The sequence below is a fragment of the Mustela nivalis genome (assembly GCF_964662115.1).
Source record: "Mustela nivalis genome assembly, chromosome: 5".
Classification (NCBI taxonomy): Eukaryota; Metazoa; Chordata; class Mammalia; order Carnivora; family Mustelidae; genus Mustela; species Mustela nivalis.
The window spans coordinates 135,204,682-135,221,882 of NC_139024.1; the positions used below are offsets into that span (position 1 = coordinate 135,204,682).

Genomic DNA, 17,201 nt, shown 5'->3' on the forward strand with positions numbered 1-17,201 from the left:
CCCTTTTTCGCCCTTCTCAATACTCTCCAGCTAGAAATATTGGAAAGCTACCAGTCCGAACATTGACGTAAAGAAGTCGAATGCCCAGAGGAAGGGGTCGCAGCCCCATAGCGTGACTGAGGCGAGGAGGTGGTGCACGGGCTCCCTGGGCCCCACCGAGACCTCAGCTTTCTCAGCTTTGTCACTGTCTCTGTTCCTATGCCACTGTCCTCCCTCTTTTCTCTCCCAGGCCTTCCTCTTCCCCGATGAGGAGCCGGCAGCTCCCGGGAGAGCTGCCCTGGTGCTCTTTAGTCCGGGGGTTGCCGGGCTGGGAGTCTCAGAGCCCCTGCCCTTCCGAGTTCCTGGGGCTCCCGGGGAACCAGCCGGCCCAGGTAACAAAAGACTAGAATGAGCAGGGAAAATTCTGAGTCCGTGAGTGCGGTGCGGTGCGGAGACATTCACTTTTGTTTCTCGGTAAGGCTGGCTGTGTTCCCGTTGTCCGAGTTGGAATTTGGGTTAAAATGGCCTCAGTCCCAGAGGAGAGCGCTGAGTTTTCATCAAAGAGATTTGCCTTCTTTGTCATACAAATGGACGGAGGGAGTAGAGCCCGAGCTTTCCGAGGCACCGCCTCCCTTTTATAAGCAGCCTCTCCTCCCCCACAGTATCTGTGCGATCCTTGGGCGGGGGGAGGGCAAGCCGGAGAATGCTCGCTCTGTGAATCCTAGGTAAATGGCATCTCACCACCCAGAGCCGGACTGTGCAGAAAACAGAAACAGAGAAGTAGAAAGTCGCTTTAAATGGGAACATTACAGAATGCTAAGATTGACAGGATGCCTCTTGCAAGGTGTAGTTGGTGAAGTCCACAAATTTATAAAGGATCCCTTATGAAATGAACTGAGCGCACTCGCGCAAATAGGTTTCCGGAGCCATTTTCAGAGTCAGCGGCAGAGGCTGTGGACTAACGGGCTCGTAAGTCTGCCTCCCCACCTTCGGGGCTGTTCAACCAGCAGCTGCTTCTCAGCACGGTCTAGGCAGCTCCCCCTTAGTCTTGTACTTCTACCCCGAGACCTTTGCTTGCCATTTAAATAAAATTAAAACTGTGTATTGAGGGACATCTGGGTGACTCAATTGGTGAAGCCTTTGATTCTTGATCTCCGCTCAGGTCTTGGTCTCAGGGTCATGAGTTCAATCCCAGTGTTTGGCTCCATGTGAGGCATGGAACCTACTTAAAAAAAAAAAAAAAAAGAACAAAACAAAAACCCCTCTGTATTCTGATAGACAGATATACAGGTCCCTGTGGTAATACCCTTTGTCTCTTGGACTGAGATGCCTGGTGGTTATTAACTACATCTTCACTGAGAAAGGAAGCAGGTCAGCTTCTGAACAGGAACTTTTTTAAGGGCTTGACATGCCGAGCCCATGTTTCAGTGCCACCACATATCCGTGGTGTATTTTCAAAAATAAATGCATTAAGGGAATCTCCGGGAAAACTCACTGCCTCTTTCAAAATAACCCGGTAGAAAGGAAACTTACTAAGAGATACTATTTATTGCATATACCCAAAAGACTTGAAAGCAGAATTTCAAAGAGATATTTGAATACCCATGTTCACAGCGACATTATCTACAACAGCAAAAGGGTGGAAGAAGTTAAGTGCTCATTGACAGACGAAATAAAATATGGCATACGCACACAAAGGAGTATCACTCAGCTTTAAAAAAAAGGAAATCCCTATATAACATGGATGAATGAACGTTGAAGCCATGAGGCTAAGGAGATAAACCAGCTCTCAGAAGACAAATGTTATATGATTTCGTGTATATGAAGTCTGTAGAATAGTCAGATTCATAGAGTGAGAAAGAATGGTGGGGGTGGGGGATGGTGGTTGCCAGGAGCTGAGGGGAGGGGATAATGGGGAGTTCATGTTTAATGGAGACAGTTCCAGTTTTACAAGATGAAAAGAGTTCCGGAGATAGATGGTGGTGATGGCTGCACAGCATTTAGAGAATGTACTTACTACCACGGAATTCATACTTAATAATGGCCAAGATGATATGTTTTGTGTTTTGCGCATTTCACCAGAGTTGAAAATAAACAACAACAACAACAACAACACAGGATTAGTTTCTTAGCATCTCTTAAATATTAAGTGATATTTTTGTCTACATGCTAATATAGTGCTCTAAGTTTCTCAGTGAAAGGTAGATAATGTTAGATAGATAGATAGATATTCCTAAAACCAAGGACAATGTCATCATTTATCACTCCTTCTTTTGCGGGTGAACTGGGGAGTCCTGGGCCCTGGAGCCTGGAGCCAGCCAGACTGGAAGGAGTCACCAAAGGTTCTTGGTCTTGACACAAGAATGAATTCAAGGAAGCAGTACAGTGGATGACTAACAGAAGCAGCAAAGTTCCTTAAAGCAAAAGGTACACTAGCCGAGCTCCAGCTGAAGAGAGTTGCTGGCCCTGGGGGTTGGTTTCCTAACTTTTATTGATAGTTGTTAACCAGGGGGCGGAATATTCATTACTTGGGGCAGGAAGCAGGGAGGGTTTCATAGCTTTTTCTTCCTAATTTTGTCAGGGGTTGCCTGTCACTATGGGCAGTAGCTGGCCATGACTGTGTTGCTGACTCCTTCCCCCACCCCACCCTGTGAGAGCCTGTATAACCGCCTACCTAACCGTTCGCTGGGCCAGTTTACAACTGGAAGTGGTGTCAGAGACAACCAGACTAGTAACTGGACCATGGGATTTCTTTCCTCTACATCTCCACTGACTCCCTATAGCTCACACTGTCTGGTCCAAACTCTTAAGGTAGAATTCAGGTCCTCTGAATCTGGCTGTGATCCATCTTTCCAGGAAAACCGGCCACTCCTCCCCCTAAACACAATACGTTCCAGGAGATTTGGACTTGCCCATTGCTCTCTCTTCTAGTCCATGTTCTCTGAGCCATGTTCTAGGCCTGTTCTCTGAGAGTCTCATAAACCTGGAATGGACCTCTCCTCTTCTTCCTCTGGTGACATTTCATTCGTTCTTCATGACGCAGCTCAGGTATCTGTGATCTATCTATCCCCCTAGTTGCCAGGAACAATGAACTGCCTCTGCTACGCACACCCAGAAGTTTCTCCCTACGATAGGCGCTGCATTTATTACATGAAAGCAGTGGTCACCAAGATTTCCAGTAGAAAAAGAAAAGTTGAGCATACATTCCCAATATATGTGTATTTATTTACCATAAACTTTTATGTGTATTGCCATAAGCCAGTATTTCAAGATGTATATACTTGGTATGAGATACTTCATTAATGATACCAGGTGTTAATATTTCAAATACACTTTTCTAGAATTTTACATATTATTTTGGTCAACATCTTGCCACACTTGAGTTCCTCCTGGCAGTGTGCCTGACTAAGAGCTTATAGGACCTCCCTTCCCAAGGACTGATGCGCGACACGTGACCAGAAGATAGAAGCATCCTGTGAGGACAGCAGTGTCGTCTGGAACACTAACTATTTGAAAAGTAACTTATTTTTCTAGGAAATAGGTATAAAAAGGAGTTTTCATTGTTTCTCTTCACACTACGAAAGATGATCTTGCCAGTCCCACTCTGACCTTCAGATTAGATTAGAGAAATTTCTATAGATGCCTCAGATTCCCACTGCTTTGTGACTCCTTGATGTTGGGGACCACACCATGTCTTGTATTTCCCATATTGCCTGGAACTAAGTATAGGCAAAAAAAATAGTCCTTGAGTAAACAAAATACCTCAAAGAGACCGCCACCAGAAAAAACCTGGCTCCCCCCCCCCACTTAAGATTCTATTTATTTATTTGTCAGAGAGAGAGAAGTAAAAAGAGAGCACAAGCAAGGGGAGTGACAGGCAGAGGGAGAAGCAGAATCCTTACTGAGCAAGGAGCCCGATGCAAGACTTGATCCCAGGACCCTGGCATCATGACCTGAGCTGTAGGCAGATGCTTAACTGACTGAACCATCCAGGCATTCCAACCTGGTTATTTCTAACTTGAAGCAATAGCAGGTTGTGCTGCAGATAAGTAGTGAGAAACTGTTCTGCTTCTTCATCATTACCTCCCAGCCTAGCCAGGTCAAGTCCCATCCTTCTCAAACTCTGCTGTTCCAGCTGGAGGGTGGATACCATAGGTTCCAAAAACTGGGGTCTTCTCTGGAATGATCTTTTGGTTCCCTCCACGCAGCTGCCCAGTTCTTCTCTTGCATTTGCACCCTCTCTTACCCGCATTGGTAATGCCTGACTGACACTGCTGGGGAAGATTGCTTACTAGGGCAGAAGGGAAGGAAAGAAGAAACTCAGTTCTTAGAAATCAGCATTGATTGATCGATCGTGTCTTCTTTCTCAGCATATAAATCAGGGCACTTAATCCGAGAGCTATCTTCTTGATCAGGTTTGGAGATGAAAGAACAAAGTGTGTTTCCCCCTCCCAAAAAGAGAAGGAGAAACAAAAGTGCAAATCCCATCTTTCATGCATGTAGGGGAAAGATGAAACAGTCAACTTCCTAGACCTCACCATTAAAGAAAGAATCCTTTGGGCTACCCGGAAAAAAGATCAAGTCATTCCTAAAGGTGGAAAAAATGCAGTTGTCCCAGACTTATCCAAACAATATTCAATACTAAAAGATAAGAGAACAATTCTTATAAAATTTTCAAAGACAGTATGTCTCAATATTTGTATATTCAGTAATACTGCCTTTCAGTTTTAAAGGTAACAAATTTTTTTGAACATAGAAGAACTAAGGAACTATAATATCTGTGAGTCATTGTGTGGGAAAAGAAAGGGATCCCAGAGAATGTAGACATAGATCTTAGAAGGGTTGGCTTTTTGGTAGTTCTCTCAAAGAGAGAGTGAATGGCGCCTCTGAATATAGACTAGAAAGAAATACCGCAATCCTTGAGAAGGGGGAAGTTCTGCTTCTTTCACTGAAGGATGTTGGAAATGTTATTCCAAGATGCTGGTGGTGACCCTGGCCGAGGGCCTGAGGCTACCAGACCTTTGAGTCTCCTGCAGACTGGAATTATTATTGCCTCACAAGGAATTGGTTGCCAGCCAGTTTATTATGGAAGCTCTTTTCTGCCGCAAGGAGCAGAAGATATCAAGTGATGGAACAGCAGACTGCACAGACGGTCAAAAAGATCATGTGACAAAATGAATCCCTAACAAACCGTAAGATTTCAGATAAATGATCAAACCAAAAAAGCCACCTTTGGAAGAGCTCAGAAGGCAAAATTACAGTCTGTCTGAGGTGGGTGGCTGTAGTGACATGGTCAGAGGGCTTGAAGAAAGGAATCACATTGCAGCAGAATATCTGCTTCTTTGAGAACTAAAGACAGATGCCATATTAAAAAAAAACAAACAAACAAACAGGACAAGCTACTGGGAAGTCAAAACTCTACAGAAAGATCACATTTTTGTAAGGAATTTTATAAAAGGCAAAAATATGCTGCAATGAAGCTAAACCAGCAAAGGAAAGAGGATGTCTAAACTCCACCCGGCTTAAGAAGAAAATGACTAAATTTTTTAAAAGATTTTATTTATTTATTTGACAGAGAGGTCACAAGTAGGCAGAAAGGCAGGCAGAGAGAGAGGAGGAAGCAGGCTCCCTGCTGAGCAGAGAGCCCAATGAGGGGCTTGATCCCAGGACCCTAGGTTCATGACCTGAGCTGAAGGCAGAGGCTTAACCCACTGAGCCACCCTGGTGCCCCAAAAGTGACTAAATTAAAAAAAATATATGGAACAGTTATTGTGGAAAGATGACTGGAATAAGGAACACTCTGGGCTCATCGGACTAACAGTATTGTACGAGAACTCTTAGACTTGCTCACAGAGGGAAGGAAATTAAAACTTTAAATCATTACACTGTGTGGTTGAAACAGTGGCAGGTCAGAGGAGTGGGATTTTTTGTTGTTGTTGTTTTTCGTTTTTTTAATCAGAGAAGAAGAAAGATGAAGGGCTCATAGAAAAATCTTTGCTAAGTCCTTTGTTGCCAACAGGAGCTGACCAGTGAGGGGTCATTTAGGCATACCACGTGGCCACAGTTTTGTTGGAAACCAAAGCATGGCAGAGGAAAAGGCCGATCCTTAATGGCCTCTACCTAGAGAAATCCGTGGTTCTGAAAAAGCAGCTGATTCATAACTGGTATAAATAGGAAAAAAAAAAAGAAAGTGACCAGCTGCAGAAGAACTGAAAACATATAAGCAAGGGAATGAAGACACGTTGCATGAATTATGGCCAACAGAGAGCCCTGATAAACCCCCAGACTATTTGCACGGTGAGAAAGCATGTGACACCTGGCACACTGCCCTTGCTGGAGTGGAAGGGGAAATATGCCGGCCTGGGATGGAAATTCATGCAGCTAAACCAGGACGGCCCGGGAGAAATCCTCTTCACCGTGCTTCTCTTCTGCACCCACTGACTTGAGGCACACACAAGCTCTACCCCGTGCCCACATGGATCATGTAGCCAGAGCTCTGAATTTCTCTTCTCTTATGCAAGACATATGCCCCCAGGTGATCTGTGGATGGTCGTGGGGGATCATATTAGGTTTTTAGAATGAAACTTCCTAGGATAGGGGCTCCTGGAGCCTTCTTCGATAAAGCCAAGAAACCTCTTCCCTTTTACAGTGATGAGTTTCAAAGGTAATGTTGGTGTCAGAGCTCCTGGATTGTCAATGGAAAGATGCCCATGGAGTCGACTGGGACACCTGCTCCCTGCACGTGGTTTCTGGGCCTCTGTGCCCTCTTCCACGCCTCATTTCTGTGGGGCTTTTCCTTGAAGCTTTCAGAATATTGCACCCTCAAAGCAGGCTTTCTTATGGACTTAAGGACACGACTTCCCGCCCTAAAGAGGGTCTGCCTCTGAGAATTGAGGCCCTCACATACTCTTCTCACCGGAGAAGACCGTTCCACCTGTGGCCCATCCCAGACCAGGGACAAATTGTCTCCACCTCTTGCAAGATTCAGAACTGTCTTCAGGTTCCAGATCTGACCCTCTTCTCTGTTCGGAGGCTGTTTGGAGGACAACTCACAGGCCTCTCTCAGACCTTCACCACGACAACGAATGGACTGTGGGAAACATCCCCTAGGCTTTGACCCATTTCCATTGTATTGTTTTTACTGAATTTTCTATTTGCTTAGGCTGCCCTAAACAAATCATGCATTTTGGGCCACAAATAAAGAAGACTCTGAAGATAGAGCTAAGACCCAACCATTTTGTTTTGGTCCCTATAATGTGAGTAACTAGCAAATTAGTGTAAACATTATGAAAATGAAATACCTTTAATAAATACTTTTAAAGTTCAGAAATGTCAAGCTACTGGAAAATGGAGGAAGAAAACCTTACCGTAATTTGAAGTGTGGTGAGGAGGTCACTCCTCGACTACGGTCCTCCCTCAGGAAGTAGGTGGTCTGGGATGCCACCACCCATGACCCATTCCTTTGTACCCATCGTTGCCTTTATTCTAGAAATGGTTTGAAATCATATGTGCTCCTGACAGTGGTAACATGCTGTGCGAACTTAAAGGTGCGTGGACGTCTATGACCCGGTTTTCCTCAGGATCAGAAAAACCCAGGGAGTGTGGGTTAGGCCACAGTGGGAGGTGAGGTAGGGAAAACTTGGTTCTCGGTGTAGGACTAAGTGTGGTATACTGGTGCTTTCCCTAGGTGGGCAGAGGAAAAAGGCCTGGTAGGCTTTCCAAGGAAAATGGGATGGCACTGGCCTCCCCTCCAGGTGAACCAGGAAGCCCATTGTAAGACCCTGAGGGCCTTGGAAAGCACAGTTGGCCCTTGAACCCGACAGCATGGGTTTAAACTGTGGGGGGTCCACTTACATGTGGATTTTCCCCCAATAAATACAGTGCAGTACTGTCCATAGATTTTCTCTTTCTAAGAATTTTAATAACGTTTTCTCTCTCTAGCTTACTTTATTGTAAAAATCCAGCACATAATACATGAGACAAACAAAATATTTGTTCATCGATTGTTTATGATATTGCTAAGACTTCCAGGTCATTAAGTTTTTGGGGAATCCCTAACCCCTGTGTTGTTCGAGGGCATTGTCTTCCAGCCGGACACACCCAGTCCATCTTTCAAACAATGTTACAGGCCGTCAACTTCATCCAACAGTTATTTTCTGTGTGCCAAGCTGTGTTCTGCCCACCAGAAGGACAGCAGTGCGTGAATCAGCCGTAAATCCTCACCCTCCTGGGACTAGCACTGCGCTTAGCTTTGCCAACTTTCTTCCTTATTTCCCTTCTTGTTCGTTAGTGTTTTTCATCCCATTTTGGTTCTTTTCCGTGCCCTCTTCTTTGGTTTGCTAAGTAACGTGGGTGGTGAGAGGGAGTAATTAAAGGTTACGAAGGACATAGGTGGCATTGTAATAACACTGTGTGTGGGACAACTGATTACACGGGTGCAGTTGGGATTATCCAATCTCCCTGCTGCTTTTGGTAAGGACAGCCTTTAATACAGCTTCCATTCTTCCCCCACCCAGACTGCTCTGCTTCCTGACCCCCCTCTTTTCTCTGTCTGAATGACCTTAAATTACCTGATAGAGGAAAATGAAGTGACTGATTCTGGGATTTCATTGAAAACAAAGAAACAAAACTTCAGCCTAAAAAATGGTGTCTTTAGTTATTATAGAATCATCACCACTATTTTTTTTTTAAGATTTTATTTATTTATGGGGTACCCGGGTGGCTCAGTGGGTTAAAGCCTCTGTCTTCGGCTCAGGTCATGATCTCAGGGTCCTGGGATCGAGCCCCACATCAGGCTCTCTGCTCAGCAGGGAGACTGCTTCCTCATCTCTCTCTGCCTGCCTCTCTGCCTGCTTGTGATCTCTGTCTGTCAAATAAATAAACAAAATCTTTAAAAAAAAAAAGATTTTATTTATTTATTTGACAGACAGAGATCACGAGTAGGCAGAGAGACAGGCAGAGAGAGAGGAGAGAGGAGGAAGCAGGCTCCCTGCTGAGCAGAGAGCCCGATGCGGGGCTCCATCCCAGGACCCTGGGATCATGACCTGAGCTGAAGGCAGAGACTTTAACCCACTGAGCCACCCAGGTGCCCCAGAATCATCACTATTAAGGTGACCTCTAAATTTCTGAGAAAATCGTGTTGGAAAACCCAGGCTAAACAGCACCCCCCACCCCCACTCCAAAATATTACTCCTTTATCGACTAGCTGAAGCCAGGACAGAGTAAAGTTTCAATGGTAAATGAATTCCGCCTGCTGGGCTCTTGCTCAGGTCAGATCACATAGAAAGACAAACATGTATCTACTTTCCTAGACATACTTATTCATTGTCAGCTGAGCCCACAGAAGCTTTGGAAGGTAGGTCCTCTTATCTCACAACTATTTTCATAATGACCAATTAACGTGGAACACAAGAGGCAGTTTAATCACCAGGAAGGAGAAATGCCCATTCAAATTTGCTTCCCCAGCCTTTCACCCACCAGCTGGGAGACTTTGAACAAGCCAGCCCACCTGTCTCCCCAGTGCATCTTTCATCTGTAGACGGGAATAATGAGAATAATAACGTGCTTCCTTGAGATGCGATAACATCACCATGGGCTTTGAACTCTTCTCGCCTTGGCACCCAGGGTTCCAGTTGTGTCATTACAATCACAGGGGTGACACGTCTCAGCCCATGGGGCCGCGCGCTGGAATTTAACTTTGTTGAGTCTCTCTTCTTTCATACCCGTGGCCTGCACAAAGGCAACAGAGATTGGATTGAAAATTGTTCATTTGGTCTCACTGAGCTTTGCTTTTTTTCCTCTTTGCCCCACGATCGTCAGTCTCTGGTTCCTGAGTGAGTGCGATATTAGAGAGAGGCTAGGTGCACGGTTTCGCCAAACTTGCAGTTTCATTGCACGCATGCGTGTGTGTTCACATGCGGACTGCACACGGTGAGCTTCCGTTCTGCTTGACCTTCAGGCCGGTCCTCTGTGGTGGAGATGCTTCCCTAATCTTACGTATATGAAATGCTTGCATTGTCTTTCCTTTTAATAAACTGTTGCCTGAAGCTGTATTGCCATAGGTAAACGTACAATTGAATACCATTGTCCTGGCCATGTCTATACACATTACACATAATCCAACCCAAACCTTTGTTCATCAGTGACTTAATGTACTTTTTTCAGGTCTCTCCAACTACTATGCTTTTTTCTTTTTCCATTTAGTATGTACACTTTCCCCCTATAATTCCAGTATCCAGCACTGGTTTATGATACTTTCAGTCTCCTCTTCTGGTCAAACCCCAAGTCCTTCCTCCATCCATAAAGAGTGATTTCTTGCTCTAAGAGAAATGGATTGTTTGGGTGTGCAAGCTTGCCCTGAGTTTGACTCCAGGATGAAATCAGGCCAGGCCATGCATGCTCCCTCCACATCACTCACTAAGCTCTCTGTCTCTCTCTGCATGGGACTCAGGAACAATTTAGAGTTTTCCATCCCTGGAGTGACACCGGTGGCAAGATCCCTGATAGGAGAGGTGTGCTATTCTCCTGTGAAGTCCCAGACCAACTGGGGAGTATGAAAGCCTGCTTGGAAAGGCTGAGGCTTCAGAATATAGAATGTTCACTGGCAGAACACTTCTAGAAAAGGCATGCATGGAAAGTTTAGATCTGTAAACAAACGCTTAGAGCTCTTTGTCACTCTGCATACCCAGAAAGTGTCCATGTTCCCACATTCAAGGTGTGCATACCGTCTTTGCAAGCCCTCTTTGCTACATTCTAGCCACCCAGAGAGAGAGAGAGAAAGAGAGAGAGAGACAAGTAAATCTCCCTAGGTCTCAAATGCAAATTCCTAAAAGGGATTTTATTGGCCCCAGTCTCCAGCCTGGAGGCTCAGAGCGTCCTGGGTGAACTCAGCGAGGAGCCCACTGAGATAACCATGAATTGCAGGGGAGGGGTGGGCTTTTCTGTAAAAGCATGCATTGGGGTGCCGTGGAATGGGTGATGGTGACCACACGGGGGTTTGTATTTGTAGCCGTGAGTAGACAGTACACCCTTACCATACAAGCCAGATTATGGGTCCCTTAGCTTATGCCTTTACCCATTACTAGAGTTTGAAGTCTAGCAAGACTTTTGGAAGGCCATACAGTGAGCCCTGTGCTCTGCTCTGAGCTTTTAGTGATGAAATTTTGAAAGATACAAAAGGAGCCAGAGAAGAAGGTATTTCCTCTGCTCTGGGGTTGTCTCCCACCTGCTGCAAGAATTTCCAGGGTGTGCATTGGAGCAGGATAGATCAGTGAGAGGGGAAGGTTCAGGCAGCTTGCCCAGGCTTCAGCCCGGATGGACTTTGACCCACAAGTGGCGTGGCATCCGTCCCGGAGGCTAAGGACCTCTTTCCGCATGAGCTAGCCGGCAGGTGCATCTGGTGTGCGTGCTCTGCAGAGAAAATTCATTGCCGTTGACATTCTTGCTGGACGATTAGAAATTGGGCCCATTTGGAAATCTGGAGGGAAGGGGCAGGCTGGGTGGGATACAGGAGAAGCCACAGGACCAAGGAGTCTATGACTATATTACATTCTCATTAACCTGGAGGGAAGCCTTACACCTACTTCCAAGGGGAGCTTGGATTGCACAAAGGGAGCAGAAGAGCAGAGAGGGAAAAGCACGGGTCTGGAATCAAACAGCGCAAAACATCTGGGCCACAGACCTGTGAAAGGCAACCTGCGTTTCAATGCTGTTGGAGGAAATATGGAACAAGGGTGTTGAGCAGCGTAAGTGGGAAAGGCTCAGACTGGTTTCTCCTCTCAGACCAGCGGCTGTGAGCCCGTGAACAAGTTACTTCCCGTTTGGCCCTTGGCCTCCTCAGCCTCCTGATGAGACAATAAGATATCCTCGAGGCACTGCTTGGGGCCAGAGCTGGGCTGGGGCTGCCCTCCCCATGCCAGTCCTCACAAGCTCTTCCTACCATCCTGAGAAGCTGCTTTGGGGACGGGGGCTTGGGGCCATGGCTTCCAGAGTGCAGCGTTGAGAAAGTGGGCCCTTGACCCCATGGGGCTCTTGGACATAAAGTTGCTTAGTTGACTCAGAAGCTAGGAGAACTGTAAAATAGGGTCATGTTAGAGTCAACAGTCATTTGTGACTTGTTCTGGGTTCTTGGAGGAGGACCCGTTATCCTTTGGGCAACAAAGTTCACAGAAGCCCCCCACGGTGATGGGGCTTGGTTACATTCCTTCACAAAATGACTGCTTTTTCAAGCCAAGGTCATCTTTCTTTTTTCTTTTTAATTACAGTAAACACACATAATACACATTTACCATCTTAATCATTTTTAAGGGTATAGCTTAGTGGCATTAAGTACCTTCACTCAGTGCTGTGCAACCATCATCACCACCACCCATCTTTGGAGTCTTCTCAGGTTGCAAAATTAATCTCTGTCCCCACGAAACACTGCGTCCTCCTTCCCTGGCCCTTGCCCCTGGCAGCACCCCCAACGCAATCCACTTCCCCAATCTGAGAATTGGACTACATTAGGAACTCCTTATACGTTGGAACCATCCAGAATTACTTTCATAACTGGCTTATTTCACTGAACAGGACGCCTCAAGAATCTTCCATGTTGTAGCACATGTCCTAATTCCCTTCCTTTTTAAGATGCGGTCGCCTCTCTAAGTGGGTGCCCGGACATTCAGCTGAGAGTTTTCCATCGTATCAACTCGGGGCATCTTGCTAAATGTGGCTCCGTCCTTTTCTTCCATATTGTTGCCCTTTCTTGGCCAATCACCCCTCTCCCTCTTTGTGTAATGGCTTCCTGAGTGGTTCTGTGGGGCGGGGTTGGGGGGGGCTCCTTGTTCTCATGCTGTCCGCACCTTCTGATCACCTTGCCGTTCCTCCATCTGGCTTCCTCCCCCTCTCATGCCCGTGCCCTCCCTGCTCTGCTCTCCCTCCCTCCCTGCCTCGTCCCTCTGATCCTCTGATCCTCCTCATCCTCCCCTCTTCCAGGAAGCTCTCCTATCGGCCCCACCTGCCCTTCCAGAGCCTCCGTGAAGTCCCTCTGTTTATATTCAGCCCATGCTTGCGGTGCTGCTTTGGAGTTTCCGCTGGTCCTTTTCTTTCACTAAAAAGAACTTTGTCTTCACTTTTTGATCCTTGGTGCCTGGCACCCAGTAGGAACTCAAACATGTTTGAAGGATGACCACAGGCACGAGTAGATGAAAAGCTGCTTGGGGACTCACCAGAAGAAGGCTGACCATCTGTGCCAACCAGGGGCCACCGTTATGATCCATGGGCTTGCTGGCTGCGTTTTATGGACTGAGACTGGCCATAAGGAAGACGCTTCGGGGGAGAAAGACTAAAGTTTGGGGTGAATACTGAAGGGGCCTGAATCCATTAGATATGGTCTTAGGCAAAGACAATTCATAGAACAGCTGCCTTCGAAGGCCTCCTGCTCTCTGATTCAGTATACAAATAAAAGTAAAGAGGTGTGAATAGATTTTTCTTTTTTTTTTTTTTTTTAAGATTTTACCTATTTATTTGACAGACAGAGATCACAAGTAGGCAGGCAGGCAGAGAAAGAGGAAGCGAAGCAGGCTCCCTGCTGAGCACAGAGCCCGATGCAGGGCTCCATCTCAGGACCCTGGGATCATGACCTGAGCCGAAGGCAGAGGCTTTAACCCACTGAGCCACCCAAGCACCCCAGGCGTGAATAGATTCTTAAGCTATTGAAGGCTGGATTCAAACAAACCTCCAGACCATAGGTGTTCTGCTTGATGCATGTCCTCACGGACACCACCAGCCTTCCAGAAGGCCCTCAAGGTTCTCCCTCCCACCCCTGCCCCCAGATGTAACTGCTGCCCTGACCTCCAGCACCCGGGCTTAGTTTCATCATGTTGGGCCTTTGGAGAAACAGACTCTGACCGTAAGTGCCCTTCTGTGCCTCGCTTCCTTCTGCGAGCTTCGTTCATTCCGTTGCATGTTCACACACACCTCCCACGCGTTCTCAGCTCCTCCGGGGGCCGCGACAGCTCCGTGGTGCCTGTGGAGGGTGAACTGAGTCGCGTCTGTGTAAGTGTGTCCCCCCTCCCCCCCACAACCCCGTGTGGTTGCCTGTGTGAAGCTGCGGGGTGTGGACAGCTCACAGGAGGTGTGGTCCCCGCTTTCAAGGCCATCTTTGTGTCTCTGCAGCCCTCAGCACAAGGCCCGGAGCACAGATGGCTTCAGTAAATGTTTGCTGAGTGCACCCGATGAATGGACAGTTTGTCACTGGATCTTTTCATTTATCCCTTGGCTTAGTCCCTGACTCCCCTTGAAATACGGCCACATTCGTGGACTGCATCTTTATTTATCAGGTCGTTGTGCTTGTTTTCTGACCAAGAAGAAGAAACAAGTGCAGAAATGGGCCCTTCAGGGCAGCCATATTCTCTGCAAAGGAGATCTCCTTTGTGCCAAGAATAGAACCATCTATGGACTGGGTGGACGTTTCGAGTCCATCAGGACTCAAAGGGTCGTGTGTGGGGGAATCAGAAGGGCCGGGTGACCGGGCAGGCAGACAGGCCGTGACTCACACAATGTCCCGGCACCAATGCAGGGGAAGGCTTTCCATGTTCTCGGAAAAAAAAACCCACAGTGAGCTGAACAGCCAGCCCACCTGCCCCTCCCATCCGCAGTGCCTCCTCAGAAAGATCTCTGCTTCAGCATCACATGATCTGCTTCTGCAGGAGGGAGGGGGAACCAGGGTGCAGGAGGGGAGAGGGAGAGGGAGAGAGATGGAGAGAAACAGTCTTTTGTTCTGCCATCCTCCATGATTGCTTATCTCTGGCAACAGGCTCTGAAGTCAGGCCAAGGATTTTAATAAAGCATCCGAAGAGTCACCCAGCAGACAGCAGGGCCTTTCACTCCGCACTGATTTGGACGAGGGATATAAATTCTGTGTTCCCTGTGATAGCAGAGCTGTCTCTGTTTGCTGGTTTCCTGGTGAGTCTTATTGTGTCTTATTAACCCTACATGTGTCCCAGAGCCTGAAGTAACCTCCCCACACAGTCACACATATGGACGAGCACATATTTCCCCGCTCCCATAAGGGTACACGCTGTCCCTGAAAAGAACCCCTCCCTGTGCGTGAGCTTGCTCATCTAAAAAGCATCGAGTCACAAGATAATATCATCTGGAAGCCTACACTTAATTGAAATATTAAAAGGCTGGGTTGTTTGGGGGGAATTCCGGCATATTGGGTAAGACAGCTAGAGCAAAAGGACAGAATACAAGTACCACTGGGGTCATGACGTGGCCCAAGGGTCACTGCATCTTCAGGGCTTGTCATGGATGAACAGCCCTTGGAGGCTGACCTGGGGAGGCGCCTTGTCTGGAAACCTGTGCATTCCCTTCAGTCCGGGCTTCCCGGCCTGGCACTCCATACCGCACAGCCCCAACTTTCTTCCTCAGCTTCCTCAGATCCGGCTGGGGAGGGAAGATCTCCAGGTGGGTTCAGGATCCAAGACCCCACTCCACCCCAGGCCCCGTGTACCTCTGAGGATTTCCTCTATTCCTCAAGCGTTCATTTCCTTGGGAATCATGATACCCACTTCCTTGGACTTTTGTGAGGGTCCTCTGAGACAGGAGAAGTCTTCAAATGTGTGCCATCATTTTTAACCCTTTGAGCTACTCCACTTCCCAGGACACGTGCTGCCCATGGCTCTGCCCAAAACTGTCTCCCCCTGAGCCCCAGCGCACCCTCTTTCTCTTCTCCCATCCTGGCTGGTATCCCCCATCCCCTCGTTCAGGTTCTGACGATCTGCCCAGCCTGACCCAGCCTTCCTGAAGCTCCTGACCCGTGAGTACTTGGTGCCTCCCTGGCCGGTCTGTGTCCAACCCACCACTGTTAATTACCGCCTCCTCTCTGCAACAATCTGTCTGTGCCCAGAGATCAAGGTGAAATACATACTCATTGCTCAGAGCTCGGTGTACCGTCAAGACTGTGGAAAAAAGCAGAGGTCAGTGAGGTGAAGGTGAACTGCCACACCGGGGACCGCCCAGCTACTTCTTGTTGGAAGGGCCTTTCCTGCCTTGCTCTCCTAAAGCCTGTGTGTTTCCTTCCCCAAAACAAGCGAGTATGCACGTAGGCTGCTCCCTTGGCCTTGCCTGATAAGGGAGGAACATTTTTATTCACCACTCATGGTTGATCTGGAGCCAGATCTGCACTTGCGCTGTGGGAGAGGAGGAGAATTGGGGCTTCTGTGGAGTCTGGTGGAGTGAAGAAAGGGGCGGCACCCTCTGGGGCCCTCGATGGGGCTGCCCAGTCTAATGGCAGAGGCCGAGTTGACTTACCAGCTGTCCGCTGGGTAAGACAGAGCCATATGGAGGCTTAGTTGGTTATGGAAACTATACTGACATTTTTCAAAGAATTATAAAAATCTCTTCATGGTTGATTCTGCCTGTGACTTAACTGTGACACCATTCTACTTGTTTCTAATCCCCTTGGAGCTTTCCCCCCCTCTGAAGCAAAGTGATAGGATTTATCTTATTTTCCTTTTGTGCCAGAGTCTGATGACATTAGAACTCGAGTAGGGGTTTTTCTTCTCTGTGCTAAGAAATGGCATGGGACAGCTGCTGCCAGCAAAAATATTTTGTCTGCCCTTGTGAGGAGTGTGTAGGGGGGAAGCAGGGGTGGAGGAAGCAGGGGTGGGGCTGGGGGGGGAGGGAAGAGGTGGATGTGCCTGAGAATACTGGTCTGGGGGAGATTCAAGAATGAATAGGGGAAAATTTTAAAATATGCATCAAGAAAGTCTTAATATGCTTGAACTCTTCACCGGAAACAGACTGCTCCTGTTAGATAATTTTGGTATGAGAACCTAATCCTATTTTGAAAATGAGGTAAGAGGAAAACTGCTTTGGAAGAATCATTCTGACTGTTATGTGGAGAACTGATGGTAAGGGGATGAGGTCAGGGTCAGGGAGACCATTTAGGTTAGCACAGGAGTCCAGAGCAGAGCCGAGGTGGAGTGGCCGGCTGCAGTCAGAGTCTGGACAGAGCCAGCAGGATTTGCTGATGAATGGGACATGAGCTGGGAGAGGATGACAGGGGTCAGGGAGGATGCCAAGGTTTGGGGCCTGACTACCTGGAAGAACTCAGGTACCACTTTCCAAGATGATGAGGAATGTGGGAAAGCCAGGCTTTGTGGGGGACCTCGTTAAGCTTCCAACTCACGTTCAAACTGGGATGCTGGGTTGACAGCTGACTCTAGTACAGGTTTGGA

The 17,201-nt window shown here is 47.5% G+C and overlaps 1 long non-coding RNA gene across 1 annotated transcript; it reads right to left on the bottom strand.

Moving 5' to 3' along the window:
* Positions 1-8,896: 8,896 nt before the first annotated feature.
* On the bottom strand, positions 8,897-16,072 carry LOC309864933. The gene is made up of 4 exons (XR_014311848.1): positions 15,890-16,072; positions 13,867-13,984; positions 11,204-11,388; positions 8,897-9,708 (listed from the first exon to the last, which is right to left on the bottom strand). It is a non-coding gene; the product is annotated as an uncharacterized lncRNA (long non-coding RNA).
* Between the last annotated feature and the right edge of the window lie 1,129 nt (positions 16,073-17,201).